General features: G+C 41.3%; 1 protein-coding gene across 1 annotated transcript in view; it reads right to left on the bottom strand.

Moving 5' to 3' along the window:
- Positions 1-20,445, bottom strand: part of CLSTN2 (calsyntenin 2) — a 1,488,165-nt gene that overhangs the window by 356,867 nt on the left and 1,110,853 nt on the right. The window lies entirely within an intron of this gene.

Raw genomic sequence — 20,445 nt, 5'->3', positions numbered from 1 at the left:
AAAATAAAAATAACATTGAACAAAGATCAGCCTTGGAAAAAATCCAAACATTAAAGAAAAAAAAAGGCTTAAAAACAAAAAAAAAAAAACATAAAAAATATAAAACTGTCAGATGTGACAACTAATAACAATATATTGAGGGAATCCCACTAAAAAAACACAAATAAAACTTTGTGAGAAGTGTGTGTGAATATGAGCAGCAAAACTACTTAATTCTTGTCACATTATAAAGAAGAAGAGAGTGCGCTGTATTAAACCATTTTTTACATTGCAGCGTGACGAAAGTGCTGTATCCATTGCGAACGCTAATGCCGCGTACACACGGTCGGACTTTTCGTCTACAAAAGTCCGACGGACGCCGACGGACTAAAGCTGGCTGACAATCCGATCGTGTGTGGGCTTCCCCGGACTTTCAGCGGACTTTCAGCGGACTTTTCCAGCCGCAAATCTGACGGACTTTAGATTTGAAACATGCTTCAAATCTTTACGTCGTAACTACGCCGGACCCAGAAATCCGCTCGTCTGTGTGCTAGTCCGACGGACAAAAATCCACACTAGGGCAGCTATTGGCTACTGGCTATCAACTTCCTTATTTTAGTCCGGTGTACGTCATCACGTACGAATCCGTCTGACTTTTGTGTGATCGTATGTAGGCAAGTCCGTTCGTAAGAAAGTCTGCCGCAAGTCCGCCAAAAGCCTGCCAAAAGTCTGACAAAAGTCCGTCGAAAGTCTGTCGGACAGTCTGTCAGACTTTTGTAGCCGAAAAGTCCGACCGTGTGTACGCGGCATAAGTTTACCAGAACGAGCTGTCCCGTGTCGGAATTTCTTCTGAGCATGCGTGGTACTTTGTGCGTCGGAACAGGCCACACACGGTCGGAATTGACGCGATCGGATTTTGTTGTCGGAAAATTTTATCTCCTGCTGTCCAACTTTGTGTGTCGGAAAATCCGATGGAAAATGTCCGATGGCGCCCACACACGGTCGGAATTTCCGACAACACGCTCCGATCGGACAATGTCCATCGGAAAATCCGACCGTGTGTACGGGGCATTACTGTACAAAATAAGTTCCGTTGGCATGGATCATAGGGTGAGTACATGGATTGAAAACTGGCTACAAGGGCGAGTTCAGAGGGTGGTGATAAATGGGGAGTACTCGGAATGGTCAGGGGTGGGTAGTGGGGTTCCCCAGGGTTCTGTGCTGGGACCAATCCTATTTAATTTGTTCATAAATGACCTGGAGGATGGGATAAACAGTTCAATCTCTGTATAAGAGGATACAAAGCTAAGCAGGGCAATAACTTCTCCGCAGGATGTGGAAACCTTGCAAAAAGATCTGAACAAATTAATGGGGTGGGCAACTACATGGCAAATGAGGTTCAATGTAGAAAAATGTAAAATAATGCATTTGGGTGGCAAAAATATGAATGCAATCTATACACTGGGGGGAGAACCTCTGGGGGAATCTAGGATGGAAAAGGACCTGGGGGTCCTAGTAGATAGGCTCAGCAATGGCATGCAATGCCAAGCTGCTGCTAACAAAGCAAACAGAATATTGGCATGCATTAAAAAGGGGATCAACTCCAGAGATAAAACAATAATTCTCCCACTCTACAAGACTCTGGTCCGGCCGCACCTGGAGTATGCTGTCCAGTTCTGGGCACCAGTCCTCGGGAAGGATGTACTGGAAATGGAGCGAGTACAAAGAAGGGCAACAAAGCTAATAAAGGGTCTGGAGGATCTAAGTTAGGAGGAAAGGTTGCGAGCACTGAACTTATTCTCTCCGGAGAAGAGACGCTTGAGAGGGGATATGATTTCGATATACAAATACCATACTGGTGATGACCCTACAATAGAAATAAAACTTTTTTGCAGAAGAGAGTTTAACAAGACTCGCGGCCACTCATTAAAATTAGAATAAAAGTGGTTTAACCTTAAACTACGTAGAGGGTTCTTTACTGTAAGAGCAGCAAGGGTGTGGAATTCCCTTCCACAGGCGGTGGTCTCAGCGGGGAGCATCGATAGCTTCAAGAAACTATTAGATAAGCACCTGAATGACCGCAACATACAGGGATATATAATGTAATACTGACACATAATCACACACATAGGTTGGACTTGATGGACTTGTGTCTTTTTTCAACCTCACCTACTATTTAACTATATGTAACAGTAACATCATCAGTTGATAAGGAAGATGTCTGTCCCCTCCACAACATCTTTGTTTGACCCAGGAGTAATAGAAAAAAGAGGGCGCACTAACCTTGTGCATTATCCTTGGGTATATTTTATTAAAAAAGCAAATTAAAAACTACTCACAAACATGTGAAAGAAAACCGCAATATAAAAAGCTTTCAGATGACGGCCATCGGTCTCACGATAACAGACTCCAGATGTTAATGGAGAAGATTTTAAGGGCCACTTCCGGCTGATACTTTCTTCCTCAGAGCACAGGAGTGTTGTCTCCTTCAGTTTCTTTTATATACACATATACAAGGGTGTGCACCAATGAGGCACCTCCCAGAGGGTTTCAGAGGTCCCACAAGTTGTGGGCGGTACTCGACAGGGGGGTGATGGCCAATTACCATAGGTGGACATACATTCTTATATAATCAATTAGCCAGGCACCCATAGAACAATGTGGATGGTGTTAGACATCTGCATTCACAGTCAGTAGTCAAAAAGTCTCTCTCCGTCAGTGAATAGACATATACGATAAAAAGGTCAAAAACAGTCAAAACCAGTAAAAAGGTGAGCACACATAGTTGGCAGACATGGTAGTCTGGTATTTTTATCCCATAAGAGGTTATACGGAAACATTGGATAATCATTATACAGGCAACTTCGATTGACAACTATAAGAATCTAAAGCTCACCCGTTCAGGCTATCACTTGTAAGGGCCATGTACCACCAATTATGGAGATCCAAACCTTGTCCCCTCGAAGTGCTAGTTATCAGTGTTGTGTGCCGCCAGTGACTGTAGTAACTGCCACATCAGTGGAATTGATGGCTTCCCCTTGTGGCCGGGTCCATATCTGGAACGCACGCCATATTGTTTGCATTCCACACAACCAGAAATACAGACCAGATGTCACTTCCCGTGCGTCTGCCATCGCGTAGGGTTGACGTAAACCACAATGGTTAGCCGCTGCCATTTTACTGTAGACTGCCTCATAGAGAGCAAAGCAGACATTTCTGTAATTAAAAAATCCTCGTTTGACCCTCCTGTGCCCTCTCCCTCAGCACTGGGGTCACATTAGCTCACTGATGGAGAGAAATTGAGGGACAATAAAAAAATTGGACTACTAGTCAGAACCAGTGTGCAAAAGTGTATTTGCTTTGGAAGAATAAATCACCTCTAATGCCCTGTACACACGGTCGGACATTGATCGGACATTCCAACAACAAAATCCATGGATTTTTTCCGACGGACGTTGGCTCGAACTTGTCTTGCATACACATGGTCACACAAAGTTGTCGGAAAATCCGATCGTTCTGAACGTGGTGACGTAAAACACATACATTGGGACTATAAACGGGGCAGTAGCCAATAGCTTTAGTTTCATAATTTATTCTGAGCATGCATGGCACTTTGTGTGTCGGATTTGTGTACACACGATCGGAATTTCCGACAATGGATTTTGTTGTCGGAAAATTTTATAGCAAGCTCTCAAACTTTGTGTGTCAGAAATTCCTATGGAAAATGTGTGATGGAGCCTACACACGGTCGGAATTTTGGACAACAAGGTCCTATCACACATTTTCCATTGGAAAATCCTATCGTGTGTACAGGGCATTACACTGGGTGTCCTATGTGTGGATGTTGCTGCATTATGTAAGACTATTAGAATAGTTTTTTACATTTTAAAATGGGGTGCCTCGAGACTGTCCATAGTGTCAAAGGGTGCATAGAGATTGTCTATAATTTTAAAGGGTGCCTTGACTGGAAAAAGTTTGAGAAACACTGGCTTAGAGAACCAAAAGGCTCTGTTATTTTTACACTTTAATGTACGCCTGAAAGCTGGAAGGTAGTGTGTGAATTAAGGTAGTTGTCAGGACTAGGGATGAGCTTCGAGTTCGAGTCGAACTCATGTTCGACTCGAACATCGGCTGTTCGCAAGTTCGCCGAACAGCGAACAATTTGGGGTGTTCGCGGCAAATTGGAATGCCGCGGAACACCCTTTAAAAGTCTATGGGAGAAATCAAAAGTGCTAATTTTAAAGGCTTATATTCATGGTATTGTCATAAAAAGTGTTTGGGGACCTGGCTCCTGCCCCAGGGGACATGTATCAATGCAAAAAAAAGTTTTAAAAACTGACATTTTTTCGGGAGCAGTGATTTTAATAATGCTTAAAGTGAAACAATAAAAGTGTAATATCCCTTTAAATTTCGTATCTGAGGGGTGTCTATAGTATGCCTGTAAAGGGGCGCATGTTTCCCGTGTTTAGAACAGTCTGACAGCAAAACGACATTTCAAAGGAAAAAAAGTCATTTAAAACTACTCGTGGCAATTAATGCATTGCCGGTCCGACAATACACATAGAAGTTCATTGATAAAAACGGCATGGGAATTCCCCACAGGGGAACCCCGAACCAAAATTAAAAAAAAAATGACATGGGGGTCCCCCTAAATTCCATACCAGGCCCTTCAGGTCTGGTATGGATATTAAGGGGAACCCCGGCCAAAATGTAAAAAAAAAATGGCGTGGGGTCCCCCTCAAAAATCTATACCAGATCCTTCAGGTTTGGTATGGATTTTAAGGGGAACCCCGTGCCAAATTAAAAAAAAAACAACGTGGGGTCCCCCCAAAAATCCATACCAGATCTTTATCCGAGCATGCAACCTGGCAGGCCGCAGGAAAAGAGGGGGGGACAAGAGAGCGCCCCCCCTCCTGAACCGTACCAGGCCACATGCCCTCAACATTGGGAGGGTGCATTGGGGTAGCCCCCCCAAAACACCTTGTCCCCATGTTGATGAGGACAAGGGCCTCATCCCCACAACCCTGGCCGGTGGTTGTGGGGGTCTGCGGGCGGGGGGCTTATTGGAATCTGGAAGCCCCCTTTAATAAGGTGACCCCCAGATCCCGGCCCTCCCCCCTGTGTGAAATGGTAAAGGCCTACCATTTCACTAAAAAACTGTCAAAAATGTTAAAAATGACAAGAGACAGTTTTTGACAATTCCTTTATTTAAATGCTTCTTCTTTCTTCTTTCTTCTATCTTCTATCCTCCTTCCGTTTCTTCCTCCATCTTCTTCTTCTTCTGGTTCTTCCTCCGGTGTTCTCGTCTGGCATCTCCTCCGCGGCGTCGGCGTCTTCTTCCCTTCTTCTACTCGGGCCGCTCCGCATCCATGATGGCATGGAGGGAGGCTCCCGCTCTTCTCTTCATCTTCTTCTCTTCATCTTCTTTTCGGGCTGCTCCGCATCCATGATGGCATGGAGGGAGGCTCCCGCTGTGTGACGCATGACGCCACAGGGAAGTTCCGTCAAGTCACCGTGCATCAGAGGGGGGCCTGGTCACCGGGTGGCCCCGCCCCCCATTATTTAAGAACCGTCAGAAGAGGAGAAGCGTCACACAGCGGGAGCCTCCCTCCATGCCATCATGGATGCGGAGCGGCCCGAAAAGAAGATGAAGAGAAGAAGATGAAGAGAAGAAGATGAAGAGAAGAAGATGAAGAGAAGAGCGGGAGCCTCCCTCCATGCCATCATGGATGCGGAGCGGCCCGAGGAGAAGAAGGGAAGAAGACGCCGACGCTGCGGAGGAAGATGCTGGACGAGGGGACCCCTACGCCATTTTTTTAAAATTTTGGTGCAGGGTTCCCCTTAAAATCCATACCAGACCTGAAGTACCTGGTATGGATTTTAGGGGGACCCCCACGCAGTTTTTTTTTTTTAATTTTTGTTCAGGGTTCCTCTTAATATTCATACCAGACCCAAAGGGCCTGGTAATGGACTGAGGGGGTCCCATGCTCTTTTTTTCAATGAGTTTTACCTATATTGCCGAGACCCGACAATTCATTACAGCTGCAAGCAGTTGACAATTTTTCCTTTAGAAATGTCATTTTGCTGCAGTACTGTTCTAAACACGGGAAAACTGTGCCACTTTACAGGCATACTATAGACACCCCCCAGGCACGATATTTAAAGAAACGTTTCATTTTTATTTTTTCACTTTAAGCATTAAAAAAATTACTGCGCCCAAAAAAACAGCTGTTTTTACAACAAAATTTTGCATTGATACATGTCCCCTGGGGCAGGACTGGGGTCCCCAAACACTTTTTATGACAATAACTTGCATATAAGCCTTTAAAATGAGCAGTTTTAATTATTCATGTTCGTGTCCCATAGACTTTAACGGTGTTCGTGTGTTCTGCCAAATTTTTTGCCTGTTCGGTATGTTCTGGTGCGAACCGAACCGGGGGGTGTTCGGCCCATCCCTAGTAACTGGTTCTCTTTAAACATTGTCAATAGACCATCCTGCTAGCATTTATCCAACCTAGTACTAAACTTTGTTTTGTTTAAAGAACTTCACTAAAATATTAAGTAAGTGGCTCCCGTTGGAAGGTAGGGTTGAAAAAAAAACTCCTATGCACTGCCTCTTGTTTTGTAAAGACTTTGCCTTAAATACAAATGTAAATACTTACACATGTAAGCATGCAATGTAAAAGGTTACAAGAGACACGAGAGAATGAGAACAGGGCCTGTTATAGCTTTTACAAGAATTCTAAATAGGTTTTTGTGCTATACATAAACACTTTGAACAGAGAAAAACAATTGTCCAATCTTTCTGGAACAGTGGTTATGCGGAGTACATATCATGCGTAAGTAACAATTCACATACAAAGTAAATTGTCTAAAATAATAAAATAAATACACATTTAATGCTTCAAATACACTTGAACAGTGTTTTCACTCAGAACACTAACTTATTAAAAACCTATATAACCCAAAGCAATTGCACAATAAAATGACAAAACACCACTTTCAATAGCCTTGTCTTCATATTAAAGACTTGTTACTCAGAATACACACATTATCCTGCTTTATGTAACAGTGATATGCTTCTTGAACTCAGTGGGATCATTATAAATGTAATAAGATAAGATTTATTATGCAAGCATTTTAGCAGAATCTAAGGGTATACGGTAGAATATTTTAACACTAAATTTAACTCCAGAAACGATTACAGTGTCGTCTCTATTATCTAATAATTCATCATGACTGCTAACAATGCCATAACTTATTTAGTGAAATGTGACAGCATTTTTGGGATGTCTTGCTATGCCTCAAGATTAATTGGTCTGTTCGCAAAGAAGCACCAAAGATCACTTGGATGTTGGAAAAGAATTAATGGGATATGATACATCATTATGGAATAACTAAATGCAATCTTGTGTGTCAGAGTAAATGAGAAGATATTAAAGCCTACTTATTATTTAAAGGCAGAATATTCTCTGATGCAATAAAACATTCATTAAAATTAATATGTGGAATGCAAGACATTTTTGCCAGTTAAAATCAATAGCTAAAGGATAAAAAGAGGTACAGCCAAAAATATGCCGCATGTTGAATGCATTGTGTCTGTATATGCAGTATATGTCTCAGAAGTCTGGGATGATTAAGAAGCCATACGGATCTCCTTTAAAGTGCATATACAGCCCAGCTTTAGATGGAATGGGGAAGGATTAAAATCTTCATTGCGTGCTTGGTTAGGGATGCTTTTCTTCAATTTCAGTTCTGTGACAATGGTTTCACCAAACAGGAAGTCAGCATTTTTTTTTTCTTTTAACATAGGAGAAGGTTAGAAACCACATCAGTTTTTTTGTGTCCTTGTTGCTGATTTCTGGATCTTCCTGTTTGGTGAAACTGTTGTCACTATGACACTAAGTTAATAACATGACACTAAACACTATAATAGTAAAATAAATCTAATGCCCTGTACACACGACCGGTTTTGCCATCAGAATAAACTCCGAAGGTTTCTCAGATGGAACTCAGATGGAATTCCATTCAAGCGGTCTTGCCTACACACGGTCAAACCAAAGTCTGACCGTCAAGAATGCGGTGACGTACAACACATACAACGGGACTAGAAAAAGGAAGTTCAATAGCCAGTAGCCAATAGCTTCTGTCTCGTACTTGCTTCAGAGCATGTGTCATTTTTGGTCCGTCGGAACGACATACAGACGAGTGGTTTTCCCGATAGGAATTGGTTCCATCGGAAATATTTAGAACATGTTCTATTTCTAGGTCTGTCAGAATTTTCTATAAAGAAGTCAGATGAGGCATACACATGATCGGAATATATGATGAAAAGCTTCCATCTGACTTTTTCTGTCGGACATTCCGCATAACAGGGGTTTTAATCCTTCTCTACTTTCTCAGAGACTAAATAAAATATTCTATCTAGACTTATACATTGAGTATACATAGTAATTGCCTGGTTCTTTGCACAAAAAGTCTTCCAACCAAAACTTCGCAATCAGCATAAAAATAGTAAATCAAGAACACCCTAGTAATGAGCAATAATGGGATGGCGCTCAATGTGATCCCTACAATTTAGCTATTGTGTACAATAGTGTGCATGCACTGATAAATTGTTGACCCACTTTTGACTACAGTAGCAGTTAGTAATTATTGTAATAGTTTAGTAAATAGTGATTTAGACCCCTTTCACACTGGGGCGTTTTTCAGGCGCTTTTGGGCTAAAAATAGGACTGTAAAGCGCCTGAAATTGCCTCCCCTGCAGCTCGGGCTTTCACACTGGGGAGCTGCACTGGCAGGATGTTAAAAAAAGCTTAGGTAGCGGTGCTTTACGGGCATTTTTAACCCTTTATTCGGCTGCTAGCTGGGGTTAAAAATGCCCCACTAGCAGCTGAAAAGCGCCGCTATCACGGCGGTAAAGGGCCGCTAATATTAGTGGCCCTTTACCGCTAACGCCCCCCCCAGCCCCAGTGTGAAAATGCCCTAAGTGTAATAAAGCACTAGACATGACTGGTTCTATATTCCTAAACATCTAATTGATATTCTATAGGGCACTTTCACTCTGGTGCAGGGGGGCGTCGGCGGTAAAGCGCCGCTATTTTTAGCAGCCCTTTACTGTCATTTTAGTGGCGCTTTTCGGTCACTAGTGGGGCGCTTTTAACCCCCGCTAGCGGCCAATGAAGGGTTTAATAGCATCCGCGAAGCGCCGGTGCCGAAGCGCTTTGCAGGTGCTTTGGCGGCGCTGCCCATTGATTTGAAGCGATCCAAAGATGCCACTTGCAGGGCTTTTTTTAACGTCCTGCAAGCAAGCTTTACAGGTGCATTCCAGGCGTTATTTTTAGCGCTAAAATGCCTGTAAAGTGCCTCAGTGTGAAAGTGGCCTTATGGGTAGGCACAAAGAAAGATATAGTGTCCTGTTCCTAAACAGAAATATTCCGTATTAGAGAATTTTTAGATAACAATGTTGCTATAGCTTGAGTCTTGTATTATTCTGTGTCTTGTAGCATGCAATTTGCTTTGTACTAAAAACAAATACAGGTGGATACAAATCTGATGCCTTTAATATCGAAAGAGGTACCCGACAGGGTTGCCCATTATCTCCCTTATTATTTGCCCTTATACTCGAACCCATGGCCCAATACATCAGAACAAACCAAACTATAACTGGCATTGAAGTAGGAGGTATTACATACAAATTATGTATATTTGCAGACGATATATTACTTTTTCTATCATCACCACAGGTCTCTGGTCCTAACTTAATACCAGCTCTTGATGGATTTGCAGCCCTATCCGGCCATATGATTAATCCTAAGAAATGCCTAGTGCTTAATATTTCACTCACAAACATGGAATTGATCCCGGCTAGGGCTGCACTCCCATTCACATGGGCAGAAAAATCAATCCCATATCTTGGAATTCATTTAACAGCATCTCATTCTGACTTATTCTCAACCAATTATCCTCCTGTATTAGGACAGATCACAAACCTAATAAAACAATGGTCGCAACTTCCTTTATCCTGGATAGGGAAGATTAATGCAATCAAAATGACTATTCTACCCAAATTGCTTTATCTATTCAGAGTCCTCCCTATTCCAATTCCTTCCTATTTTTTGAGAATAGTACAAAAAAGAGCAACTTCATTTATATGGGGCTCTTCTAAACCACGTATATCTATACACACACTACATCTTCCCAAAAATAAAGGAGGCCTGGGATACCCTAATTTTACTAACTACTACAGAGCAGCACATTTGGCCAGTCTGTCCAAATACCATGCAAAACAGGAAATCCCATTATGGGTATTTATAGAGGCTTCAGAAAATGACCCTCTATTAATATCAAACTTATTATGGCTTGATCCTAAAGACCGCTTTAAAATTCATAATCCCATAACTAAACACTTCTTATCTCTCTGGGATAAACTAAAAACCAAATATCAGTTACAATCTCCACACAATCCTCTCCTTTCTTTTATCAGAAATCCGGCCTTTTATCCGGCATGGATCTACCCAAATTCTTTTAAAGCTTGGACAACATCAGGCATTCAGACACTAAATGACTTCATAGCATCTAAATCATTCCTTTCATTCCCATCGCTTAGAGAAAAATATGATCTACCAAACTCTGAGATATTTAGATATCTCCAAATCAAAAACTTCTATACACCATTCCTAAAGGGGGATACACCATTATCCCAATTATCCATTTTTGAATCAATCTGTACAAAAGATCTATTTGCTAAAGGTACAATTTCATCACTTTATAATCAATTATATGGAGTAGCAAATCTTAATAGACCCTCTTACGTTCAGAGGTGGGAGGAGGACCTGGGACGAACTTTAGAAGACACGGACTGGTCTAACATATGGCTCACATCTAAGTCATCTTCACCCAACATCTTAGCACTGGAGACAAATTATAAAGTCCTAACTCGCTGGTACCTTGTACCCGCTAGGGTGGCAAAATATTCACCTAATACCTCAGCTCTTTGTTTTCGAGGATGCCCAGAAATAGGCACACATTTACACATATGGTGGACGTGCCCAGTAATCCAAACCTTCTGGAAGGAAGTCTTCGTGATTGCATCTAAAATATTTAAAAAAATAATACAACCAGATCCATATATAACTTTACTTAATCTAAAACCGGAATGGTTAACACTCTCTCAATTCAAACTTATGATCCAACTAATAACGGCTGCAAAACAAACAGTGGCCAAGGCATGGAAATCTCCTACATTGGTACTAGCAGAAACAATTCACAGAATGAATAATACAATGTCCCATGCTAAGATGGTAGCCATCGATCAAAATCAAATTCCAAAATTTGAAAAACTTTGGCATCCTTGGATAAAACAACAGTTCCTGTCAAATTTCAATGACTCTGTCCTGTTGCCATGGTAACAGATTAAATGACTTACAGAGACACCCATTCTAAGGCTTCAAAGAGAACTAAAAAGAATAATAAACTGACGAGCGGGACAACCTTGTGGACCATACCTTTCTACCCTTTTTCTTCTTTCTCTTTCCTTTTCTCCACCTTACGATTAAAGCTCATTATCAGAATTTATTTGACCTATATACACTCTACCTGTAAACAATATGTATAGTAGGTATAAATCATTTATTAAACGTACAAAAGTAACTAAGGAAATGACATATATCTTTAATTTAGGTTTACGTGAACCCAATGTTTAATATTTGAAATTTCATGATATTTACCTATATAAACCCTACTGTAAAACAATGAGCTTACTTTATAGATCCTTGTAAACTTACTTTATGTATCTTTATAACATTGTATACTCAATAAACTTCTTTTGACAAGGAAAACAAATACAGGAATGTGCTACTGGAATGAATATGTTGCTGCTTTACACATATTCAAAGCTATCCATTTAACTGTACAGACCAACAACAGGAACAGTTTCTTGAACTGTAGTAAGTCTTCAAACTCCTCTCAATGTCCTCTGCCCATACTTCCCCTTAAAATGGGGACAGCCAGGCAACTAGTGATTTCAAAGGTCTCATTCTTTAAGTCCCATTTAGACCCATCTGTTCTGCTTAATTGTGTTAACCAATGCACATTAAGGTTGCATTGAGTTAAAGGATAATTATTATTATTATTTATTATTATACAGGATTTATATAGCGCCAACAGTTTGCGCAGTGCTTTACAATGTAGAGGGGGGACAGTACAATTACAATACAGTTCAATACAGAAGGAACAGGAGGGCCCTGCTCGTGGAGCTTACATTCTAAAGGGAAGGGGGAGGTGGTACAAAAGGTAATAGCTGCAAGTGATGGTCTGATGGGGGTGGCTCGGTACAAAGGATAAGTTCACCTTTAAAAAAAAAAATGCACATCTTTTTGCAGTTAAAAAAAGTGTATTTTTTTTTATTAGGAGCCTGGAAAACATTGCTCCCACAATCAGAAGATTGTGGGTGCAATGCAGGCCTCTTGCAAACTGTATGTGTAAACTGTCTGCTCATACCTCATATGAGCAGCAGATGCACACTAACAAGAAGCATTAATGAACTACATAGAGTGCTTAACATCGTCCTGGTAGTTCATTCAACTACAAGCAGACAGCTGCAAAGGCTGTCGGTACGTGTAGTTTTCCCATTCGCGAACTCTGTGAATAAATGATGCACCTGAGAGGGCAGAGCCTCACTCAAATGCGTTTTTAAAAAATTGTGAAAATGATATTGGGGAGAAAATCCCTGGATCACTGTCACTACAGGCAGTGGATCAGGGAGACGCTGCAACAGTAGGAACATGTTACATGTTCTAACCTAAAAATGGGTGTAACATGTAACATGCTCCCAAAGGTGAACTTATCCTTTAAGCATAAATTCCTTTAAGAACTTATCCTTTAATATGAATGAGCTGCCAACACACTACCAACACGCATACCAAGCATGATAAACCCATAATCTGGTCTATACGTGCTTGTCAGTATTCTCTGGGTTTTGTAACCCCAGATCAGGCCAGGAGCTTAAAAGCTCCAAAGTGTTTATAGTGGGATGGTGTCTTCAATTTTGTATCTAGGTCATGCAGGAGACCCGCTGGCCATGTGAGTGCACAGGTGCGTGGATTAGTTCTAAGCCAGGCTTGATCATAGCTCAAAGCTCCCATTTTGAGACAAAGCCTTTGCACGGAGATATGTGTGTGCTCCAGCCAGGATAAATGAACCGCTCTGGAGACAGCACCTCATGAGGGAGAGATTCCCTATCCCCAAGACTGGGAGAGTTGGGACAGCTGTATGAATCAGCAGGACTGAGAGAGCTGAAGCAATTAGCAAATCTTAGAAGAGCGAGAGAGCTGGGGGTGCTGGGGGAACCCTATCTAGAGACCAGGAGTGGGCCAGCACAGCTGGGGGCTGTAACTAAAGAGAGAGCTGGGTCTGAAGGACCAATGGCAGGAGCAGTGGTGCTGCTGAGAAGGGGCCAGGTAGATTGGCATTTCTTGTTGACTGTTTGCTGGTGAAAAGCCCCTGCAGTTTGGACTGCCATGGACTTTCCCAAAACACATAGTTACATAGTTAGTAAGGTTGAATAAAGACACCAGTCCATCCTGAGTGAGTGTGCATGTCTACAATTGTCCCTATCCCTGTACATTGTGTCTTATTAAGATGCTCATCTATTATATTATTTATTTAAGGTACCCATATAGCGCCATCAATTTACACATACATCGCACACTCACTTCGGTCCCTACCCTCAAGGAGCCCACAATCCAAGGTCCCCAACTCACATTCATATACTAGGTCCAATTTTGGACAGAAGCCAATTAACCTACCAGCATGTCTTTGGAGTGTGGGAGGAAACCAGAGTACCCGGAGGAAACCCACACAGGCACAGGGAGAACATGCAAACTCCAGGCAGGTAGTGTCGTGGTTGGGATACGAACCAGCAACCCTTTTTACTGCTAGGTGAGAGTGCTACCCACTACACCACTGTGCTGCCAATGAGCTAGACATGCCCAATACCACAGACATTAGGGTACTCTTAAAAGTGGATTACGCTACAACATGCCATGCTAAAGTACATGCCGTGCCGTGCTTTACATGAATTTAGATTTTACTCTGTGTTACTGTGATGCATAGGTCAGGAGAGGCCCTAAAGTTTTTGACAACAATCATATCTGTACTAATTTCAAATACCGAGTTACTCTATATTTTTTAAATTGTGTTGGAGCCATCTAGTGGCGTGAAGTAACCACATGCATATTCCAGGCTGTTGCTGCTGAGATCATGGGTTTATTCAATTTATGCTCTATTGACCTCCTATAGCAAAGAGTTCTGTCATTTTTGGTAAGGAGCTTGCACATGTGGAGGTGATTGAGCAGGTAAAGATGCACTGAAGTGATAATAGATTTCACAGCACCAATTTTGGAATGATTTGTGGACTATAAATATTTAGTTGGACTTTTAGTTATCTATTTATTTCCATTCACGCTCCTCTGCACTTTAATTACTTTTTAAGGTGTATGATAAAACTTACTTTTCTATATGTTTTTGAAGTTTAGGTACTATTTATGAATTGCTGTATTTGACTCAAATTTTATCCTTATTTATTCACTGGGTTTTGAGACAGCACATCCAAGTTGTACTAAAAGTTATGCATATCTTGTATTCAGGTATTGAGATGCTGCAGTGCTTTAGTTTTTGACACTGAGCACAGATGGTTGGGTAAATACATTGTAGCTTGCCTCTAGTTATGCTTTAGGATTTGTGATTATCACTTTGATCTAAACAGAGTAGGATGAGGCTGACCATCTAGCATAAAGCATCACTTTCTGTTATGTCTTCAGAACTTTGCCAGCAACAACTTCACAGGTAAGCGATAACATATCAGCTATTCTAAAGCTAGTATGTTGGACACTGCACACATGGCGGATCATTGCATTAAGCACAAGTGGATGAGCCTGACATTCAGTTCAGCCCTGCAGCAAACGTCCTGATTTGTAAGAAGTGATTGCCACTGAGGTGGGCACAAATGGGATCAGAGTGGTAGAGGCTTAGCAAATAAACTATGTCAGAAAAGACTTTAAGGGATAGAAAGCTAATGGACTTAGACCCTGCTGGATACAGTGGAATTGACTTGGAATAATTCTCTCTGGTAGGATTAACATGACTCATTTATCATTTATCTTGCCAGCTGCTTAGGTAAATTTGGTACTTTAGAATTCCCTGTGTATAATCTTAACCACTTGAATGATGAAGAACCCTGCAGCAAGGTACAGAGTACAGTGTTAAGGATTCCTGCACTCTCTGAACTGGTTAAAGCTGTACTTGTAACGCATTAGGGACCTGCATTGCTTATCTGTAATGAATTCAGCTCATGCCCTTCTTAAGATACTTATTCTGCCTCAGGAATAGAAACATCAAGAGAATGGGTTCTGGAAATAGTGCCTTCACATTTGTCAGGACTAGCAAACTACATGTCCAAATAGTTCACATTTTGTGGGTGAGAAACAAATGCATTTTATATTACGGTGTATGGTCTAGCCTCCACATGACCTTGATTACAGCAAGCAGATTTTATAAGATGACATACAGGTCCTAGACAGCACAGACAGAACCATACAAATACAAATCCTCATCGCCGTCATCAGGTGACATTTCACTTGTTAACTCACAGACAGCATGTAGGTTTCAACACTGACAGCTCACTGTGATTTATTTAGCACAAAACAAAAACTAGTTTGAAACGTAAAGTAGAAAAAAAAAATTAAAAAAAATAAAAAATGGTATACTCAACTTTATCCTTGCCTGAACCCTTAACACCTAAAGAATCTTTCTATAAAGGCTTTAATGAAAGATGCACACCAATTTCACCCTAGATTCACACATTTTCGAATTGGATTCAAAATCCCTGGGGATAGTTGTATAAATCTTTTGTGAAAACATTTATAAATAAACCCGCATAAACCTTATGAGCAGACAATTTTTTATTTGGGCAGTGTGGGAAGAGTTAGAACCCCTGGCAGGATTTTTACTGCTATCCAGGGCTCCATTAGAAATGTTTACTCCCACCTTTAGTCCTGCTGACAACCTTTTACCAGTAAGTAAGAGTGACTCTCCAACAGCAACAAAAACATAAATAACAATGATTTTCTTTCCCTAAGGCAGGGGTAGGCAACCTCAGCACTCCAGCTGTGGTGAAACTACAAATCCCATCTCTGCCTCTAGGAGTCATGCCTGTGATCTTTAGTGTCTTGCAATGTCTCATAGGACTTGTAGTTTCACCACAACTAGAGGGCCGAGGTTGCCTATCCCTGCCTTAAGGGAAGGCTAAAAACCCTGTCAGATTTTTATTTCTGTCTTTGACACAGAAGCAGATTTTTCTTTACTTCCTATTGGTGAAACCATTGTCAGTGGGGCAGGAACTAAAAAATAAAACTGTCAAAGAGATCCCTGGAGCACAGTAAAATCACCATACTAGTTCTAAAACTTTCCTACAAAAACTAGAAAATAATGTTTGGCTTAACTTAACTCCAAAAGTATCACCCCTAAAGTAAAATTGTATGTACATAATTAATAATGATAGTATACATATTATTATTTTATTTCCCATGCATTTATTTATTTTTCCCGATATTCACATGCAGACCAAGCTGTGCAGCCAAAGTAACAGTTAGAGGGTTATAATAAACTATAACACTGCCAGGGGTGCTTACAAGGGACCACTTTTATTCATGTGGTTTAAACCTTTTTTCTAGAATAAAAGAAACCTGTTGCTGTTACTGCTTAAAAATTGCAAGCTGGAGTTTAGCTTGTGAGTCCCATACTTACAGTCTTTCTAAAACTACCCTGACCACAGGGTGACAATGTGGAGGGTTTTATCTGCAGAATAAACATTGCTGTCAGTCTTCAAGTGGAAGTAAACCCTCCTATCGTTTTAAACCAAGGAAGCTGCCATCTTGGCCTCGGTTTGATCTTCAACTGCCATGATGCTGCACATGTGATCAATTATGACACCAGCTATTGGATGATTTGACAGTTTGGTTGAGAGCACAAACAATGTGACAGTTACATCCCCAGCACATGTCAGGAATGTAACTGTTTTTTTTAAACCGTTAAATTGATGGGTTTACTTCCGCTTTAAAGGACGCAGAAAATCACCAAGCCTACTGGAAGGAATATTAGGTAACAAAACCATGTTGCAGGGGTGACAAAAGCTGCTACGGTGATGCTATTAACAGACTGCAGCATTTATGTTTTTAGTCAATAGCTCAACTTTTAACCATAGTGCCAACATTTAAAGTATAATTCACCTTTAGGAACATGTTACAAGTTCCACCTATATTTAAGGTGCCTGCTACTCCTGCCACCAGTTCCCCTGACTCCCCCTTGGTGTGACAGTGAGCGGGGAATCTTCTTCCTGCTAGAGGTAAATAGGTCCGCGCTTAGGACAGTGTGAGAGCTGCTGCCTATCCCTAATTAGTACCCCAGGGGGTCTAATTGTTGAATAAGTGAGTGATATGAGAATAGAAACGGCGCTGCCCTCTAATTTAATAAGTGCTATATACCAGTGTGGTATGTGAATCCTAATGATTAAACAGTATGAGAGCTCAGTTAATAGCTGTCAATGGTGCAAAAATTATATGTGCATATAGTGCTGATGTGATGTCCGTGTTACCCCTTCCACGTGTATGTACAAAATATTAATTTGGGTCGTGAGTTACCCCAATGTTCGAAAGTATTGGGACACCGTGGCGCTTGTGAGACATGAAATATCTTATTGTGACACACTATTATAAAACTCCCTATGTGTTAAATACAAAAAATTATATATATAAAAACATACATCAACCATAAATTCCAATTTCTTAAGTGTGTGACAGACAATCGTTAGCTTCTAAACGGTTGGATAAATAGTCCATGCAAAGAGTTGTGTATTTATAACCAGGTGGAAAAAACAAAGTTCAAGTATAAATGCTGTTTATTTCATCCTTGGGGACACACTACAGTGACTTCTGTGCGTTTCAATCAAGATGGTGACTTGAAGTGCTCACCCCCCAATGCTACCCCACTCACCAGAATTGATCACCCCTGCAGGGGTACCGAGCGTCAGAGTGGGTGCCACAGGGCAGATGATGTTCACTCCTGGTGTGCTTCCATTCCTCTGCTGTGTACGATCCTTACAGCTGCTCCAGGGAAAATGTGTGCTCTAATGTGACCATGCTACTCCAACGGTATACCACCTTATTCTGTGTAGGATCAGTAGGCTGCAGCAGCAGAGTGAGCTATCCCATGTGAAGTCTTCCCTCTTCCTTATACCACCTTATTCTGTGTAGGATCAGTAGGCTGCAGCAGCAGAGTGAGCTATCCCATGTGAAGTCTTCACATGGGATAGCTCACTCTGCTGCTGCAGCCTACTGATCCTACACAGAATAAGGTGGTATACCGTTGGAGTAGCATGGTCACATTAGAGCACACATTTTCCCTGGAGCAGCTGTAAGGATCGTACACAGCAGAGGAATGGAAGCACACCAGGAGTGAACATCATCTGCCCTGTGGCACCCACTCTGACGCTCGGTACCCCTGCAGGGGTGATCAATTCTGGTGAGTGGGGTAGCATTGGGGGGTGAGCACTTCAAGTCACCATCTTGATTGAAACGCACAGAAGTCACTGTAGTGTGTCCCCAAGGATGAAATAAACAGCATTTATACTTGAACTTTGTTTTTTCCACCTGGTTATAAATACACAACTCTTTGCATGGACTATTTATCCAACCGTTTAGAAGCTAACGATTGTCTGTCACACACTTAAGAAATTGGAATTTATGGTTGATGTATGTTTTTATATATATAATTTTTTGTATTTAACACATAGGGAGTTTTATAATAGTGTGTCACAATAAGATATTTCATGTCTCACAAGCGCCACGATGTCCCAATACTTTTGAACATTGGGGTAACTCACGACCCAAATTAATATTTTGTACATACACATGGAAGTCGTAACACGGACATCACATCAGCACTATATGCACATATAATTTTTTATTACACAATCAACATTATCCCTGGCGCCATCTTGTCCCAAAACTTTTGAATTTTGTGGAAACTTATCATTTTTTTCTATTTAACCACACAGTTCACCATATTATTTTTTCACTCTCTACTTTATTTTCTATTTTGGGTGATACATTTACCCCATTGGGGGGATATGACTCACTTAGCAGTGTTTATTATACTGGTGTTATTGCCTTTTTTCGGTTACCTCTGAATATCTGGTGTAGACTGCACCATTGACAGCTATTAACTGAGCTCTCATACTGTTTAATCATTAGGATTCACATACCACACTGGTATATAGCACTTATTAAATTAGAGGGCAGCGCCGTTTCTATTCTCATATCACTCACTTAATCTTCTTCCTGCATCTGTCACTTTTTGAATAGAGCATGCCCATCAGGGGATCCACCCAAACAGCGGTGTCATTCATTCATAGTTTCCCATGAATTAATGAACTACAAGTCCACTACCCACCACAGCTGATGGCTTGTCATTCTGAATGAAAAATGCAGAGCATTCTCATAGCTCAATCACAAGTCCTGCAGATTTCAAACAGACAGCCATTATGAAAGTATGGGCAGAAAGCTGCAGGGCTAGTCTACAGAGGTCCAGCATTGCAACCCTGATCATGGGTGCAAAGCTTCCCAGGCTCCCACGGGAAAAATAATAAATGCATTTTTTTTTCTGAAAGAATATTTACATTTATTTTTTTTTTCTGGAAAAGTGAACATATCCTTTAAAGCATGAATGTCCAACCTGCGGACCTCCAGCTGCTGCGGAACTTCAAGTCCCATTATGCCTCTGCCTTTGGGAGTCATGCTTGCAACTGTCAGCCTTGCAATTCTTCATGGGACTTTCTCTGTAATGTCTCATGGGTCCTGTAGTTCCGCAACAGCTGGAGGGCTGCAGATTGGACCCAAATGCTTTAAAGCCTAATCTATTGCCGTACCTCGTAACCACCTTCAACACTCTACCCCAAAGCTATCACCTTAAAGCCCAACTCTGGGAAACTTGAAAAATATCACTTGAAGTGGGAAAAAAAGTGTCTTCTCCCCATGCTCCAGCAGTCTAAGGTCCTGAAGCCATCAAAACAAATGAAAGATACATAGCCCCATTGCAAGGGACATATTTACAGTTTCCTGGATTTGGGCTTTAACCACCATCCTGCCAACATTTACATTTTACCCACCTCTCATCCTCTCTAAATAATGCATGCACTGCTAAAATGTGCAGTCTGTTTTGATGCATGTGCTTGTATAAATATACATGTATGCACAAAAGAGACAAATGTACCACTGTCCAATCAGCAATCACCACAAGGCAAGTGCATTATCAAGATGTCAGCACATTAACTAAATAGTAAAATGGATAGGACATAACCAACCACAATCTTACTTTAGGAATCATAGGACCATCTTTGGCAGCCCTTAC

This window comes from Aquarana catesbeiana, linkage group LG04 (genome assembly GCF_042186555.1).
Source record: "Aquarana catesbeiana isolate 2022-GZ linkage group LG04, ASM4218655v1, whole genome shotgun sequence".
NCBI lineage: Eukaryota > Metazoa > Chordata > Amphibia > Anura > Ranidae > Aquarana > Aquarana catesbeiana.
Note: the sequence above shows the minus strand (reverse complement) of the source record. Positions and strands in the feature narration are given on the sequence as shown.